The 16364-nt window shown below is 48.3% G+C and overlaps 1 long non-coding RNA gene across 1 annotated transcript in view; it reads left to right on the forward strand.

Annotated features, from left to right (window-relative positions):
* The window catches only part of LOC144510176 (uncharacterized), a 125302-nt gene extending 109235 nt beyond the window's left edge, over positions 1–16067 (forward strand). Inside the window, exon 3 of the long non-coding RNA XR_013500582.1 lies at positions 15951–16067. This is a non-coding gene — a long non-coding RNA (uncharacterized LOC144510176). The remainder of the gene's footprint in view (positions 1–15950) is intronic.
* The last annotated feature ends 297 nt before the right edge of the window (positions 16068–16364 follow it).

Consider the following 16364-nt stretch of genomic DNA (forward strand, 5'->3'; position numbering starts at 1 on the left):
GATTAGCGAGCTGATCTGTGCCACCATTCCACCAGGAATAAGCTGGTCTCTCCAGGATGGAAGATCAAACATAGAACCATGGAAGATAGGAGCAGGAGGAGTCCATTTGGCCCTTCCAGTCTGCCCAGCCATCCATTACGATCATTGCTGATCGTCCAACTCAATTGCCTAATTCTGCTTTCTCCCCATAACCTTTGATCCCATTCGCCCCAAGTGCCATATCTAGACTTGAATACATTAATACATACAATCCCCGGGACACTGCTTGTGAGCAAGTCTGGGAGGTAATTGGAATTGTATTCACTGGAGTTTAGAAGAGTGAGAGGGGATCTCATAGAAACTTATAAAATTCTAACAGGGTTAGACAGGGTAGATTCAGAAAGAATGTTCCCAATGGTAGGGGGGAGTCCAGAACTAAGGGCCATAGTTTGAGGATAAGGGGTAAACCTTTTCGGACTGAGGTGAGGAGAAATTTCTTCACCCAGAAGGTGGTGAATGTGTGGAATTCACTCCCACAGAAAGTAGTTGAGGCCAAAACGTTGTCTGATTTCAAGAAGAAATTACTTATAGCTCTTGGAGCTCAAGGGATCGAGGGATATGTGGGGAAGGGAGGATCAGGATATTGAATTTGATGATCAGCCATGATCATAATGAATGGTGGAGCAGGCTCAAAGGGCCGAATGGCCTCCTCCTGCTTCTAGTTTCTGTGAAAATAAGAGGGGCCTCGAAATAAACTAGTGGTGCGTTTTAGCAATTTTCTCGGAACCTTTGCCTTTGTCGATTTGAAAGGTTTTGGGAAATGGCAGAAGGATAAGATTGTTCTGACTTGGTGAGATGGAAGGAAGGAGGACAACGAGATGAAGCCTTCAGCGGTATGTCCAGTCAGAGTGGGTGACCTGAGACTGCAGGCAGGTGGGAGGTCAGAGGCCAGGCCTCTGCTCCTGCTGGACTGCCCAGAACAGCATCCAACAATCCCAAACAACCCCAAGCTCAGGAATCCATTCCTGCCCATTTTGCCCCAGATCAAAGGCCACCAGGCAGGAGAACATAAGAACTAGCAGCAGGAGTAGGCCATCTGGTCCCTCGAGCCTGCTCCGCCATTCAATAAGATCATGGCTGATCTTTTTGTGGACTCAGCTCCACTTACCCACCCACTCACCATAACCCTTAATTCCCTTACTGTTCAAAAATTTATCTATCCTTGCCTTAAAAACATACAGTGAGGTGGCCTCAACTGCTTCACTGGGCAGGGAATTCCACACATTCACAACATTTTGGCTGAAGAAGTTCCTCCTCAACTCAGTCCTAAATCTGCTCCCCCTTATTTTGAGGCCATGCCCCCTAGTTCTAGTTTCACCCACCAGTGGAAACAACCTCCCTTCTTCTATCTTACCTATTCCCTTCATTATTTTGTATGTTTCTATAAGATCTCCCCTCATTCTTCTGAATTCCAAAGAGTACAGCCCCAGTCTACTCAGTCTATCCTCATAAGCCACCCTCTCAGCTCCAGAATCAACCGAGTGAATCTCCTCTGCACCCCCTCCAGTGCCAGTCTATCCTTTCTCAAGTAAGGAGACCAGAACTGTACACAGTACTCCAGGTGTGGCCTCACCAGCACCTTATACAGCTGCAACATAACCTCCCTGTTTTTAAACTTCTTCCCTCTCGCCATGAAAGGGAAAATTCCATTTGCCGTCTGAATTACCTGCTGCACCTGCAAACCAACTTGTTGTTGCAACAAAAAAAAATCCAAAAATGCACAGTTTGAACCGACGTGAGGCTGGGGTGGGACCTCCATAATCCTCCACCTCAGCGCTGACTCCGTTTCCATCCCTGCTGCTCCCCAGGGGAATGTGTTGAACTAGCTCTGAGCAGCGATGACTGGAATCTTAGTGTCACCAAGCGCTGACGGAAATGCAGAAAGGGTGGGGGGTGGGTGAGCGACTGTGAAGGAAAGGTAAACCAGGCTTTCGACAAGCAGCCGAGAACTCAACTCAAAGCGGGCTTGTTCGAATTCCGGGACTGGGTTGATTCTCTCTGCTCTGGGGAATTGTTATCCCATCTATAATATGGTCCATTTATAATATTTAGAAATCTACACATTGAAAACCAGAGATAATAAATTAGACACGCGTGGGGAGCAAACCTCCTGTCCTGGTCGATGATTATCAATGCTTTTTAAAAGTTCTCATTTATTACCAAGGGATTTTCTTGTATATCTCACCAAAATGTTCCTGCATTATACACATCAACATGTATTTCCCTGCTTGATGGAATTCCGAACTATCCACACAGGAACTCAGGAAAAAACTCTTTACCCAGAGAGAGTGGAGAGAATGTGGGACTTACTCCCACGGTGAATGGGGAGAAAGTGGGACTCGCTCCCATGGGGAGTGGGGGAGAATGTGGGACTCACGCCCACAGGGAGTGGGGGAGAATGTGAGACTCGCTCCTACGGGGAGTGGGGGAGAATGTGGGACTTGCTCACACGGGGTGTGGGGAGAATGTGGGACTCGCTCACACGGGGAGTGGGGGAGAATGTGGGACTCGCTCCCACGGGGTGTGGGGAGAATGTGGGACTCGCTCACATGGGGAGTGGGGAGAATGTGGGACTCGCTCACACGGGGAGTGGGGGAGAATGTGGGACTCGCTCCCTCAGGGAGTGGGGGAGAATGTGGGACTTGCTCCCGTGGGGAGAATGCGGGACGCGCGCCCGCAGTGAGTGGGGAGAATGTGGGACTTGCTCCCATAGGGAGTGGGGAAGAATGTGGGACTCGCTCCCGCAGCGAGTGGAGAGAACGTGGGACTTGCTCCCACAGGGAGTGGGGGAAAATGTGAGACTCGCTCCCATGGGGAGTGGGGAGAATGTGGGACTCACTCACACGGGGAGTGGGGGAGAATGCGGGACTCACTCCCACGGAGAATGGGGAGAATGTGGGATTCGCTCCCATGCGGAGTGGGGGAGAATGTGGGACTCGCTCCCACATGGAGTGGGGTGAATGGGACTCGCTCCCACGGGGAGTGGGGGAGAATGTGGGACTCGCTGCCACGGGGAGTGGTTGAGGTGATTAGTATTGGTGGGGAAACTGGATAAATGCATGAAGGAGAAAGGAATGGAAGGGTAGGGTGATCATCTGGGTAAAAAGGTTGGGAGGAGGGTCACGAAGAAGCATCATAGAATCCCTACAGTGCAGAAGAAGGCAATTCGGCCCATTGCGCCTGCAATGACAACAATCCCACCCAGGTCCTATCCATGTAACAGCAAGTATTTACCCTGCTAATCCCCCTGACACGAAGGGGCAACTTACCATGGACAATCCACCTAACCAGTGTATGTGGGAGAAAACCGGAGCAACCAGAGGAAACCCGCGCAGACACGGGGAGAACGTGCAGACTCCGCACAGACAGTCATCCAAGTCGGGAATCGAACCCGGATCCCTGGTGCTGTGAGGCAGCAGTGTTAACCACTGTGTCACGTGGAGCGTTAACATTTTGGGCCTTATGTCCTGTTTTTTGTACGGTAAGTTCTATATAATATGACTGGGTTTGAGTCGGGGGGGGGGGGAGAATGGATGAACTGACCTACTCTGAGGCCCCTCAGGTACCTCAGAGGTAGCTACAAAGGGATGTGTAAGCACTGCTAATGTCCTCGAAACCTAATGTTTAGTCATAGCCATGTTCGACAAAGGCTGGGCCTGCAGTTGAATGATGGATCGGAACTCATCTTGCCCTTTTTAACCCCTCTTCTGTTTGATGGACCTGTAATCTGCTCTCACTCAGACCCATATAACATGGTGGCAGTACGTGGAAATCTGAGACCTCTCCCTTTCCACAAAGAGGGAAGCGAATCCAATTCTTTTTCAAACTCAATTCTTTATTGTGACAAATATGCGGTGAAGACACTAATAAAAGAAATTGTACTTTCCTTCACTGGATTCACGGTCTAGTCTTGGTGTCAGCTGATTCATACTGGCAGGAAATTCAGACACAACAATAGACCACAGTGAGAATCAGGGTGGGAACACTGAGGGAAAGGAACAAGCTTACATTTCTGCACCACTTTCTCACAATGCCACAACACTTCACAGCCATTGAAATATTTTGGAAGTGTCAGGAATTAGGAATTGCAGCAGCCAATTTACACACAGTAAACTCCCAGAAGCAGCAATGTGATTATGGCCAGGTAACTGTTGTTGCGATGTTGATCATGTAGAAGTCAGGTCTGGTACATACAGGCTTCATTTGGGACTGAGTACGGTACCTGCCATTTACTGATACAAGAAGTTACCTGACCCAGAACCAGGTCAGTCGAGAGATGGACAGGGATGTGTCAAGACCGGCACAGTGGTAAAGGGTGGCATGGTGGCACAGTGGTTAGCATTGCTGCCTCACAGCACCAGGGATCCGGGTTCGATTCCTGGATTGGGTCACTGTCTGTATGGAGTTTGCATGTTCTCCCCGTGTCTGCATGGGTTTCCTCCGGGTGCTCCGGTTTCCTCCCACAGTCCGAAAGATGTGCAGGTTAGGTGGTTTGGCCATGCTAAATTGCCCTTCAGTGTCAGGGGGACTAGCTAGGGTAAATGCATGGGGTTATGGAGATAGAGCCTGGGTGGGATTGTGGTCGGTGCAGACTCGAAGGGCTGAATGGCCTCCTTCTGCACTGTAGGATTCCATGAAAATATGACCGAGAATGGAGCTAACTCCATCCCTCTATTCTTCTGTTGTACATGTAGTCATAAGTGACATATAAAGAGTTGCTGTTAATAATCCCAAACCTACAAAGTCTACCATCTGGTGTCCAAGACAAGGTGCTCAGATCAAGGCATTAAGATACGGCACGGTGGCACAGTGGCTAGCACTGCTGCCTCACAGCGCCAGGGACCCGGGTTCAATTCCCGGTTTGGGTCACTGTGTGGAGTCTGCACGTTCTCCCCGTGTCTGCGTGGGTTTCCTCCGGGTGCTCCGGTTTCCTCCCACAGTCCAAAGACGTGCGGGTTAGGTTGATTGGCCATGGGCTACAGGGATAGGATGGATGATAGGGGCTGGGTAAGGTGCTCTCCTCAGAGAGGGTCAGGACAGACCCGGTGGGCTTAATGGCCTCCTTCTGCACTGTAGGGATTCTATGAATGTCACGAATATTGATCTGAAATTGAGGGAGAATGCTCCTGCCCTTCAATGTAGTCTGTGGAGTGTTTATTGAAGAGAGGTTGTCGGAGAGTGTACATAATGGGTAGAGACTTGGGAGTGGATATCAAGGAAAGGACTGAGTTCAGGAGTACCTGGATACTGTGGTGACTATCAGGCAATGTCACAGGGCAAAGGCACAGCTGAGAAATGGTGAGATGCAGAAATACAACCCGGTGCAGAGTGTTCAGATGTGATCTGGAAATAGACAAGAATGGTTTGGACAAGTAACAGTCAACGGCAGCGCCCTGAGGGTAACGGGCAAACCCTAAAGAGATAAGAAGAGAAAGTGCTCGAAAATCTCAGCAAGTCTGGCAGCATCTGTGGAGAGAGAAAAACAGAGTTAATGTTTCAAGTCCATCTTACTCTTTTTCTAAACCCTAAAGAAAACCCAAAAGGGGTGGCACGGTAGCACAGTGGTTAGCACTGCTGCCTCACAGCGAGATACCCTGGTTCAATTCCCGGCTTGGGTCACTGCCTGTGTGTAGAGTTTGCACGTTCTCCCCATGTCTGCGTTGGGTTTCCTCCGGGTGTTTCCCACACTCCAAAGATGTGTGGGTTAGGTGGATTGGCCATGCTAAATTGCCCCTTAGTGTCAGAGGGACTAGCTATGGTAAATACATGGGGTTATGGGGATAGGGCTTGGGTGGGATTGTGGTTGGTGCAGACGGGCGGCATGGTAGCACAGTGGTTAGCACTGCTGCTTCACAGCTCCAGGGACCTGGGTTCGATTCCCGGCTTGGGTCACTGTCTGTGTGGAGTTTGCACGTTCTCCCCGTGTCTGCGTGGGTTTCCTCCGGGTGCTCCGGTTTCCTCCCACAGTCCAAAGATGTGCGAGTTAGGTTGATTGGCCATGCTAAAATTGCCCCTTAGTGTCCTGAGGTGCGTAGGTTAGAGGGATTAGCGGGTAAATGTGTAGGGATATGGGGGTAGGGCCTGCGTGGAATTGTGGTTGGTGCAGACCCGATGGGCCAAATGGCCTCTTTCTGCACTATAGGGTTTCTATGACTCAGTGGGCCGAATGGTCTCCTTCTGCAGTGTTGGATTCTATGATTCTAAACCATCAAGACCCCAAACTCAAGATGAAGTGGAGTTGGCATCAGTATCGTGCCTCATCTGAAAAACAGCCCCTCTGACAGTGAAGAACCTCCCTCGGTGCTGAAATGTCTGCAAAGATGATGTGCTCAAGTCCCTGAATTGCAGACTTATACTCACAACCTTCCCACTTGAAGGCCCTCAAACATTTGCGAAGGTTCTCCACAATGCTACCAACTCACCACAATCATTCGCAGCTCCCACATGAGGGGCATTTCCCCCCACCCCCCCCAACACTCCATCATGCTTCAGTCCAAAACTGAGTCCATCGTAACAAACATTCACCATCTAACCTCCACGATGCTTTGAAAGAGAGAGAAAGGTTAATGTCTCCTCCGTACATCTTTATGTTGCATTCAAGCTATAGGGCGTTGGTAAGGCCACACCTGGAGTATTGTGTGCAGTTTTGGTGTCCTTATCTGAGGAAGGATGTCCTTGCTATAGAGGGAGTGCAGCGAAGGTTTACCAGGCTGATTCCCGGGATGGCAGGTGTGTCGTATGAGGAGAGACTAAGTCGGTTAGAATTATATTCACTGGAGTTTAGAAGAGTGAGAGGGGATCTCATAGAAACTTATAAAATTCCAACAGGGTTAGACAGGGTAGATTCAGAAAGAATGTTCCCGATGGTGGGGGAATCCAGAACTAGGGGTCATAGTTTGAGGATAAGAGGATAAAACTTTTAGGACTGAGATGAGGAGAAATTTCTTCACCCAGAGTGTGGTGAATGTGTGGAATTCACTCCCACAGAAAGTAGTTGAGGCCAAAACATTGTCTGATTTCAAGAAGAAATTACATATAGCTTGAGGGGCTAAAGGGATCATGGGAAAAGGGGAGGAAAGGGGGATCAGGACATTGAATTCGATGATTATCCAGGATCAAAATGAATGGTGGAGCAGGCTTGAAGGGCCGAATGGCCTCCTCCTGCTTCTAGTTTCTGTGTTTCAGGGTGTTGATCACTGTTAAAGAGTAAAATGGTTTGGAAAACTATCCATCAATCAAAAAACTGATGGAATATCGGCCTTTACTTCAGTTGGAGTACCGGGCTGAAGGTTATGATTCAGCCATGCATAGCCTTGGTCAAACTCTCCTTCAGCAAGGACATTCTGGCCTTGGACAGGGTGAGGCAGCCAGGGCAATACAAGATGTGAAGGACGGAATGATGAGGGCAAGTTTCGGAGAGCTGCCCTACATTTCTCTGACTTTAGATGATTCAGAGGTGACCTGACAGAGGCGTCAAAAATGATCAAAGGAGTTGATGGAATAGATGGAGAGAAACGGGTTCCTCTAGTCCAGGGATCCAGAGCTCGGGGGAACAATCTGAAATAAGATTGGTGCTTTCTCTGGGACAGTGCCATTACATTGGTTAGCAACTCCTCAGATACACTCCCTTCTCCTCTATTGAAGGAGTAACTATGGGTTTAAGACCAGGAGCTGCTTGTGGGTGACAACCCCTGTCCTATTTCCTTTACATCTCGAAGGACAAGGGCAGCAGATACCTGGGAACACCACCACCTGCAAGTTCCCCTCCAAGCCACGCACCATCATGACTTGGAAACATATCGGCCGTTCCTTCACTGTGGCTGGGTCAGCATCTTTAGAACTCCCTCCCTAACAGCACTGTACCTGCACCACAGGGACTGCAGTGGATTCAAGAAGGCAGCTCACCATCACCCCCTCAAGGGGCAATCAGGGGAGGCAATGGCATGGTGGTATTATCGCTAGACTTCAATCCAGAAACTCAGCTAATGTTCTGGGGGACCCGGGTTCGAATCCCACCACGGCAGATGGTGGAATTTGAATTCAATAAAATATATCTGGAATTAAGAATCTACTGGATGACCATGAAACCATTGTCGATTGTTGGAAAAGGTTCATTAATGTCTCTTTAGGGAAGGAAATCTGCCGTCCTTACCTGATCTGGCCTACATGTGACTCCAGAGCCACAACTCAACTGCCCTCGGGCAACTAGAGATGGGCAATAAATGCTGGCCAGCCAGCGATGCCCATTCCCACAAATGAATCAAAAAAATTAAGGATGGGGAATAAATACTGGCAACAAAACACTCACCATCCTGACTTGGAAGTATATTGGCCGCTCCTTCACTGTCTCTGGGTCAGAATCCTGGAACTCCCTCCCAAACAGCACTGTGGTTATACCTACCCAGTAAGAAGTCTCACAACACCAGGTTAAAGTCCAACAGGTTTATTTGATAGCAAAAGCCACTAGCTTTCGGCTATACCTTAGGGTATAAGGGTGTACCTACCCCACAGCGAGTTCAAGAAGGCAGCTCACCACCACCTTCGCAAGGGGCAATTAAGAATGGGCAATAAATGCTGACCTAGCCAGTGACGGAAGAATGATGAAAAAAACATTCACAGTACACTCGTCCAGAGAGAGAGAGAGAGAAACCTGAAAAACGCTGATGCAAAATAAATGGCAGAGTGTGACATGAAGAAACGATTTCCACCTTAGCTGTGTGCAGTCAGGGAGCATTTAAAGAAAGCAATTAGTCCGGTTAATTTGATTGGTGCTGTGTTTTATCAGAATAACGCAGTGACAGATGTCAAGTTTACAAATGAGCTGAGTCACCTTGGAAGCTAATTTGAACCTTTCGAGGAAGGAACATCACTCAGCATCCCACGTCCAACTATCCCGATCCCAGGCCAGTCAGTTCAGACAAAGGGCGGATCAATATTTGGTGATTTGTCGCGGCCCATGCGAATATTTCAGCATGAACTTTCCTCTGCTGCTCCCTGCAATTTCCGAGGAAGTCTTGGCAGGCTGCAATGTCACAAGCGATCCCTTTTAAAAGCTTTAGTCTGATGACACAGTCTGATGGCTGAGACATCAATTTGATATTTCGGCTACATTCCAGGGTTCCGAGCTCTGCGCACATTGCCAAGATTTGGCAATCAAATTTCAGCCTCCCATGACAGTGATCAATAGTGAAGTAGCAAGCAATGCTTTTACAAGTTTCCCTTGGCTTTGGAGACTTGACTTTGACGACGGAAAGATCATTGCGGTTGGTCCAATTTTCAGAAGCTCCTTTGGAACAGAGAAATCATTGAAGCTCTATGGTGCAGAAGGAGGCCATTCAGCCCATCAAGTCTGCACCGATAACAACTCCACCCAGCCCCTATCCCCATAACCCCACGTATTAGAATCATAGAATCCAGGACAGTGCAGAAGGAGGCCATTCGGCCCATCGAGCCTGCGCTGACAACGATCCCACCCAGGCCCTATCCCTCTAATTCCATTGCAATAAGTCCTCGAACCATGATGGAGGCAGAAGTCCCTCCATCAAAATCCCTTTATTTCCAAGTCTGACAACAGCATTGGGGACGGCACGGTGGTGCAGTGGTTAGCGCTGCTGCCTCACAGCGCTAGGGACCCGGGTTCGACTCCCGGCTTGGGTCACTGTCCGTGCGGAGTCTGTATGTTCTCCTAATATCTGCGTGGGTTTCCTCCAGGTGCTCCAGTTTCCTCCCACACCTTGGAGGAGCCCTTAGAACAACCAGGGGTGAGAATCTGCTGAAATCCAATTCTGATCAGTTCTGGAGTAAGAATTCTGCATTCTTCCAATCGGTTCTCGGCCTTCTGGCTAAGATCAAGCTTTGGATCAAATCCAAGATGGGTGTGCAAGGCCTTATCTTGTCAGCTTGGATCTTGTTTCTCTCTCTTGTGGGATCTATGAGTTGGATTCAATTGGATTTAGAATTAGATTTTGGAACAGGTAGGGAATGGATTTGGGTTTGCCCGGTCCACTCTGATAACTGGCTTTTAGAGAATGGAGTAAAGAATGTTTAAAAGCCTGCACAAGAAGATTGGAAGTGTCTCTGAAATCACTGGTTAGCCCTCAACTGGTGCCTTGTGTTCAGCTCTGAGATTCACTTCAACAATGGGTCTTGGGGAGGGTGCAGAGGAGATAAAAGGATAAAGGGACCAGGGATGAGGGACTTCAGTTGTGTGCAGCCGGAATTTTCCATCTCTTCCCGTCGCCGGGATCTTTCGGTCCTGCCGACGGCACACTCCTGTCGCGCGCTTCCAGGCAACGGTGGGACTGGAAGATCCCACCACCAACCAATGGCGGGGCACCTCCGCTGTGGCAAAAGACGCAATGGGCTGTGTGGAAAATCTCACCCGTGGACCAATTTGCGAAACGGGGATTGTGCAGGGAGGAATTTAATTGTGGGGGCGGCACGATGGCACAGTGGTTAGCAGTGTTGCCTCACAGTGCCAGGGACCCAGGTTCGATTCCCAGCTTGGGTCATTGTCTATGTGGAGTTTGCACATTCGCCCCATGTCTGCATGGGTTTCCTCCGGGTGCTCTGGTTTCCTCCCACACTCCAAAGATGGGCGGTTTGGGTGGATTAGCCATGATAAATTGCCCTTTAGTGACAGAGGGACTCGCTAAGGTAATGCATGGGGTTGTGGGGATAGGGCCTGGGTGGGATTGTGGTTGGTGCAGACTCGATGGGCCAAATGGCCTCCTTCTGCACTATAGGATTCTATGATTCTATGCAAAGGAAGACACTGACGGGGCGATAGGGACAAAAACAGCAGCGTGAGACTATTTGGAGAACTCTTTGAATAAAGCGACAGAGGCACGATGGGCTGAATGGCCTCCCTCAGTTCTGGAGAGTTTCTCCAGAGGTCCATCAAGTCTTTCGGCTAAACACATCAGGGTGTTCAATACTGCATTTTGCTGAGTTTAATCCCTGCTGAAGTCAGCGCTGCCTGACACAGCTAATCTCCCGGGTTCACTGACCTGAAATGGTGAATTACATTGCTGCTTTCACACTGGTGTCAATCCAAAACCAGCTTGTGTCGACACACAAGCTGGAATAAAATGGCCCTGTCACTGATAACCTGGAGCGCAGACTGCCAACACGACAGTTCTTACACTCAACAACCTCTTCATCTGTTCCCACATGACTTAGCAACCAATGACACCTGACTCCTGGCTTCTGTACAAGCCACACCTGAGAGAGATCCCTCACAATCACAGAATAACAGAATTCATACAGTGCAGGAGGAGGCCATTCAGCCCATCATGTCTTCACTGGCTCCTCCTCTTGGTGCCATTCTCCCACCTTCTCCCCCTGACCCTACACATTCTTCCTTTTTAGATAACAGTCCGATTCCCCTTTGAAAGCTTGGATTGAAGCTGCCTCCCCCACACTCTCAGACAGAGCATTCCAAACCCTAACCACTCGCTGAGTAAAAACATGTCACTCTTGCTTCTTTTACCAATGACTTCAATCCGTGCCCTCTCATTCTTGATCCTTTCATAAACGGGAACAGTTGTGACCTCAGATGCACTGCTTAAAAGGATGTGAAAGTAGATTCAAACCCCTTACAAATTCTACTAAAGTTGGCTTGAGAAGGAAAACGTTGCAGGATTATGATGAAAGACCAGGTCACTGGGTGGGCGGCACAACAGTGCAGCGGTTAGTGCTGCTGCCTCACAGCACCAGGGTGCTGGGTTCGATTCCCGGCTTGGGTCACCGTCTGTGTGGAGTCTGCATGTTCTCCCCGTGTCTGCATGGGTTTCCTCCGGGTGCTCCAGTTTCCTCCCACAGTGCGAAAGGTGTGCTGGTTAGGTGCATTGGCCGCGCTAAATTCTCCCTCAGTGTACCCGAACAGGCGCCAGAATGTGGCCACTAGGAGACCTTAACAGTAACTTCACTGCAGTGTTAATGTAAGCTGACTTGTGACACTAATAAATAAACTTTAAAAACTTAATTGGGTAACTCTTGGCAAGAGTTGGTAGAGACAAGCTGGGGCCAAATGGCCTCCTTCTGTGCTATACCACTCTTAGCAACATTTTTCTTTTGTAACAAGAAGAAAATCAAAAGACATCCGGGGAACAGAAAGCATCTGGATGACCCCTCAGAGGGCACCTGGACTGGGACTGGTCAGATAGGAGGTTCAACAAGACAGGGAAATTTGTGGCAGGGTCACCTCAATCAGCTAGATGGGCTGAGTGGCGGCATTTCCTGATCATTTGTTTTCATGCCAACGCCCCCCCCAGCCTTACTTATCCTACTGACATGTTGACGTAATAGCGTCTGTGCACTCATTTTATCAATAGTTACGAAGTAAATCTGTCACTGCAACTTACTGATGTTGTGTCAATTTGAAAAGTTTAAGCTAAAAATATAAAATTCATTCAGAGTGGATAACACCCCAAGGTTGGTGTGCAGAATTCCGACTGGTTTAAACATAATCCAGACTGATGGACTCAAGGTCTCCTTGGCTGAGAAATGGAAGAATTGTTGACTGAGTGAGCTTACAACAGGTAATTCCACCCGTAGTACAAGTTGCACAGAACACGGCACAAGGCATAATTGAGGGACAGCGCCAGGGACATGGGTTCAATTCCCGGCTTGGGTCACTGTCTGTGTGGAGTCTGCACGTTCTCCCCGTGTCTGCGTGGGTTTCCTCCGGGTGCTCTGGTTTCCTCCCACAGTCCAAAGATGTGTGGGTTAGGTGCATTGGCCACACTAAATTGCCCCTTAGTGTCCATTTGTACAAAGAACAAAGAAAATTACAGCACAGGAACAGGCCCTTTGGCCCTCCAACCCTACACCGACCATGATGCCTGACTTAACTAAAACCCCCTACCCTTCCGGGGACTGTATCCCTCCATTCCCATCCTATTCATGTATTTGTCAAGGCGCTCTTTAAAAGTCACAATCATATCTGCTTCCACTACCCACCCCTCCACCTCGGCAGTGAGTTCCAGGCACCCACTAGGTAGATTAGAGGGATTAGCGGGGTAAATATGTGGAATAGGGTCTGGTGGGATTGTTGTCAGTGCAGACTCGATGGGCCGAATGGCCTCCTTCTGCACTGTCGGGATTCTATGATTCTATATTTCTGTGATTGTGAATTTCTAACAGAGTTTGCAAAGTGTCGGGTGTCACACGCAAAGTTTTGGGACATCTGTTAAATCTGGGAAAGAGAATCCTGATGCAACAATAGTTGATGTCAAGAGGTTTAACAGTACAATTCAGCAGGATATATAATGGAACACTTGGAGTTTTGTGGGAGCTGTTTAAGATTCAAATTGATTCATATTGATTGATGACAAACTGCTGATACATACAACTTCTGAATTAAGAATTATCAATCAATGGCCCTTAAACCTGCCCTTTCTAAACCTTCAGGCCCACTAAACACAAACTCCAATCCTGGACACCACCTTACACTCCCTCCACCACCAGTGGCAGCAGTGTGTACCAGTTACAAGGTGCACTGTAACAGCTCTCCAAGGCTCCTCAGACATCATCTTCCAAACCCGTGATCGCTACCATCTAGAAGGACAAGGGCAGCAGATACCTGGGAACGCCACCACCTGGAGGTTCCCCCTGAAGTCACTCACCATCCTGACTTGGAAATATATCGGCCGTTCCGTCACTGTCACTGGGTCAAAATCCTGGAAGTCCCTCCCTAACAGCACTGTGGGCGTACCTACACCACAGGGACTGCAGCGGTTTAAGAAGGCAGCTCACCATCACCTTCTCAAGGGGCAATGAGGGATGGGCAATAAATGTTGGTCTACCCAGTGACACCCATGTCCCATGACCAAGTATAAATAAACAGGAGAACCCAGCAACAATTAGAGTCAGAAATGTGACTGAGGTGTCGAGTCTTCAAGTGTTTCACTGATGGTGTTCATGGACAGTATCTCAGTTTTTCGCTGTATTTTGGACACTGCATTATTGTCTGTATTTCCTTCTTTTCTGCAGTGAAGATTGATTCAACATTTTATGTTTCGGGACCTGCAATTATCTGCTGTTGCAGTGAATGGGGGAGAGAATGTGCATGGCTGTATATAACTGTTCTGGTGAAGCATATCCAGCAGAAACATCAGAAGCTGCTTTTCCTTCTGGATGCTGATTGCCCTGCTGTGTACTTGCAGGATGTTGGATTTCTCCAGTGTTGACTGCAGGGTCAGTGATGATCTTATCTAACTTCTCCTTAATAATAGCAACTATACAATTGTTGTGAGTTTCACATTCCCACCACTCTCCTGAACTCCCTACTGGTCTCTTATATAAAGCACCTTTCACTAATCCATCCTGTTCCAAAGTGCTTCACAACTGATGAAGTGTTGTGGAAGCTTCATCACTGTTGTAACGGAAGGAATTATCTTGCATGATTAAAAGCACTCAGCAAGATATTTAAAAGCATGTCAGTTAGTGCATACAAAGAAGGCTAAATGGTCAATGGCGTGTTAGAGTGAGTGTGTGTGCGTGTGTGTCTTGTGTGTGTATGCATGTCTGAGTATGTGTGTGCATGTATTTGTGTGTGTCTGTTTTAGTGTGTGCCTGTCTGAGTGTGCATGTCTGGCTGTGTGCGCGAGTGTGCATGTTTAATTGCGAGTGCTAGCTATGTGTGCATGTCCCTGAGTGAGTGTGCTCTTATCTGAGTGTGCATGGCTGGGTTCTGCATCTTTTTTATTCATTCATGGGACATGGGTGTCGCTGGCTGGGCCAGCATTTATTGCCCATCCCTAGTTGCCTGACAGCAGTTGTGAGTCAACTGCAGCACGGTAGCACAGTGGTTAGCACTGCTGCTTCACAGCTCCAGGGACCTGGGTTCGATTCCCGGCTTAGGTCACCGTCTGTGTGGAGTTTACACATTCTCCTCGTGTCTGCGTGGGTTTCCTCCGGGTGCTCCGGTTTCCTCCCACATTCCAAAGATGTGCGAGTTAGGTTGATTCGTCATGATAAAATTGCCCCTTAGTGTCCTGAGATGTGTAGGTTAGAGGGATTAGTGGGTAAAATATGTAGGGATATGGGGGTAGGGCCTGGGTGGGATTGTGGTCGGTGCAGACTCGATGGGCCGAATGGCCTCTTTCTGTACTGTAGAGTTTCTATGATTTCTATGAACCACATTGCTGTGGCTCTGGAGTGACATGGAGGCCAGACCGGGTAAGGACAGCAGATTTCCTTCCCTGAAGGACATTAGTGAACCAAATGGGTTTTTTCAACAATTGACAATGGTTTCATGGTCATCAGTAGATTCTTAATTCCAGATATTTTTTATTGAATTCAAATTCCATCATCTGCCAAGGGGGGATTCGAACCCGGATCCCCAGAACGTTAGCTGAGTTTCTGGATTAATAGCCCAGCGATAACACCACTTGGCCATTGCCTCCCCATGTGTGTGTGTGTGTAGCTGTGTGTGCATGAGTATCTGAGTGTGTGTGTGTGTGTGTGGCTGTGTGTGCATGAGTATATCTGAGTGTGTGTGTGGCAATGAGTATTTGAGTGTGTGTATGTGTATGTGTGTGTGTGTGTGTGGCTGTGTGTGCATGAGTATATCTGAGTGTGTGTGTGTGTGTGGCAATGAGTATTTGAGTGTGTGTATGTGTATGTGTGTGTGTCTGTGTGTGTGTCTGTGTGTGCATGAGTATCTGAGTGTCTGTGTGTCTGTGTGTGTGTCTGTGTGTGCATGAGTATTTGAGTGTGTGTATGTGTGTGTGTGGCTGTGTGTGCATGAGTATCTGAGTGTGTGTGTGTGGCTGTGTGTGCATGAGTATTTGAGTGTGTGTATGTGTGTGTGTGGCTGTGTGTGCATGAGTATCTGAGTGTCTGTGTGTGTCAGTTTGTTGTAGATTGTAATCTTTCCACTGAACATATTGTAATTTTTTCTGTAGTGTGATCAGGAACAGATTTACTCCCAGCCAGAGCCACTAACTGTCATGAAGCACTTCTTGTGCCAGAACACCAGGAGATCGTTGGACTTAGATACTGCAATCATGACCAATAAACCAGCTTGTAAAATGGAGAAGGCCTATCTTGACCAGGATCCAAGTTGTCTCCAGCCCTGTTCACAGCACTGAGTGAAGAGTTGTGTCGTTACAATATTGATATGTGTGAGTGGAACATTTTAACAGTCAGAATATGTAGATCGCAAAAATCCTGACAAAACACAAATGGTATTGATGTGTCGAGAAAACATGCTGCGTGGTTCATTCCTGGCAGTGGGGACAGGGGGTGCAATTGAAAAGCAAAGATTATGTTAAATGTGTACAGACTCTTGGTTAGTCTATGCATGGGCTGCTCTGCAC

The sequence above is a fragment of the Mustelus asterias genome, chromosome 22 (assembly GCF_964213995.1).
Source record: "Mustelus asterias chromosome 22, sMusAst1.hap1.1, whole genome shotgun sequence".
Classification (NCBI taxonomy): Eukaryota; Metazoa; Chordata; class Chondrichthyes; order Carcharhiniformes; family Triakidae; genus Mustelus; species Mustelus asterias.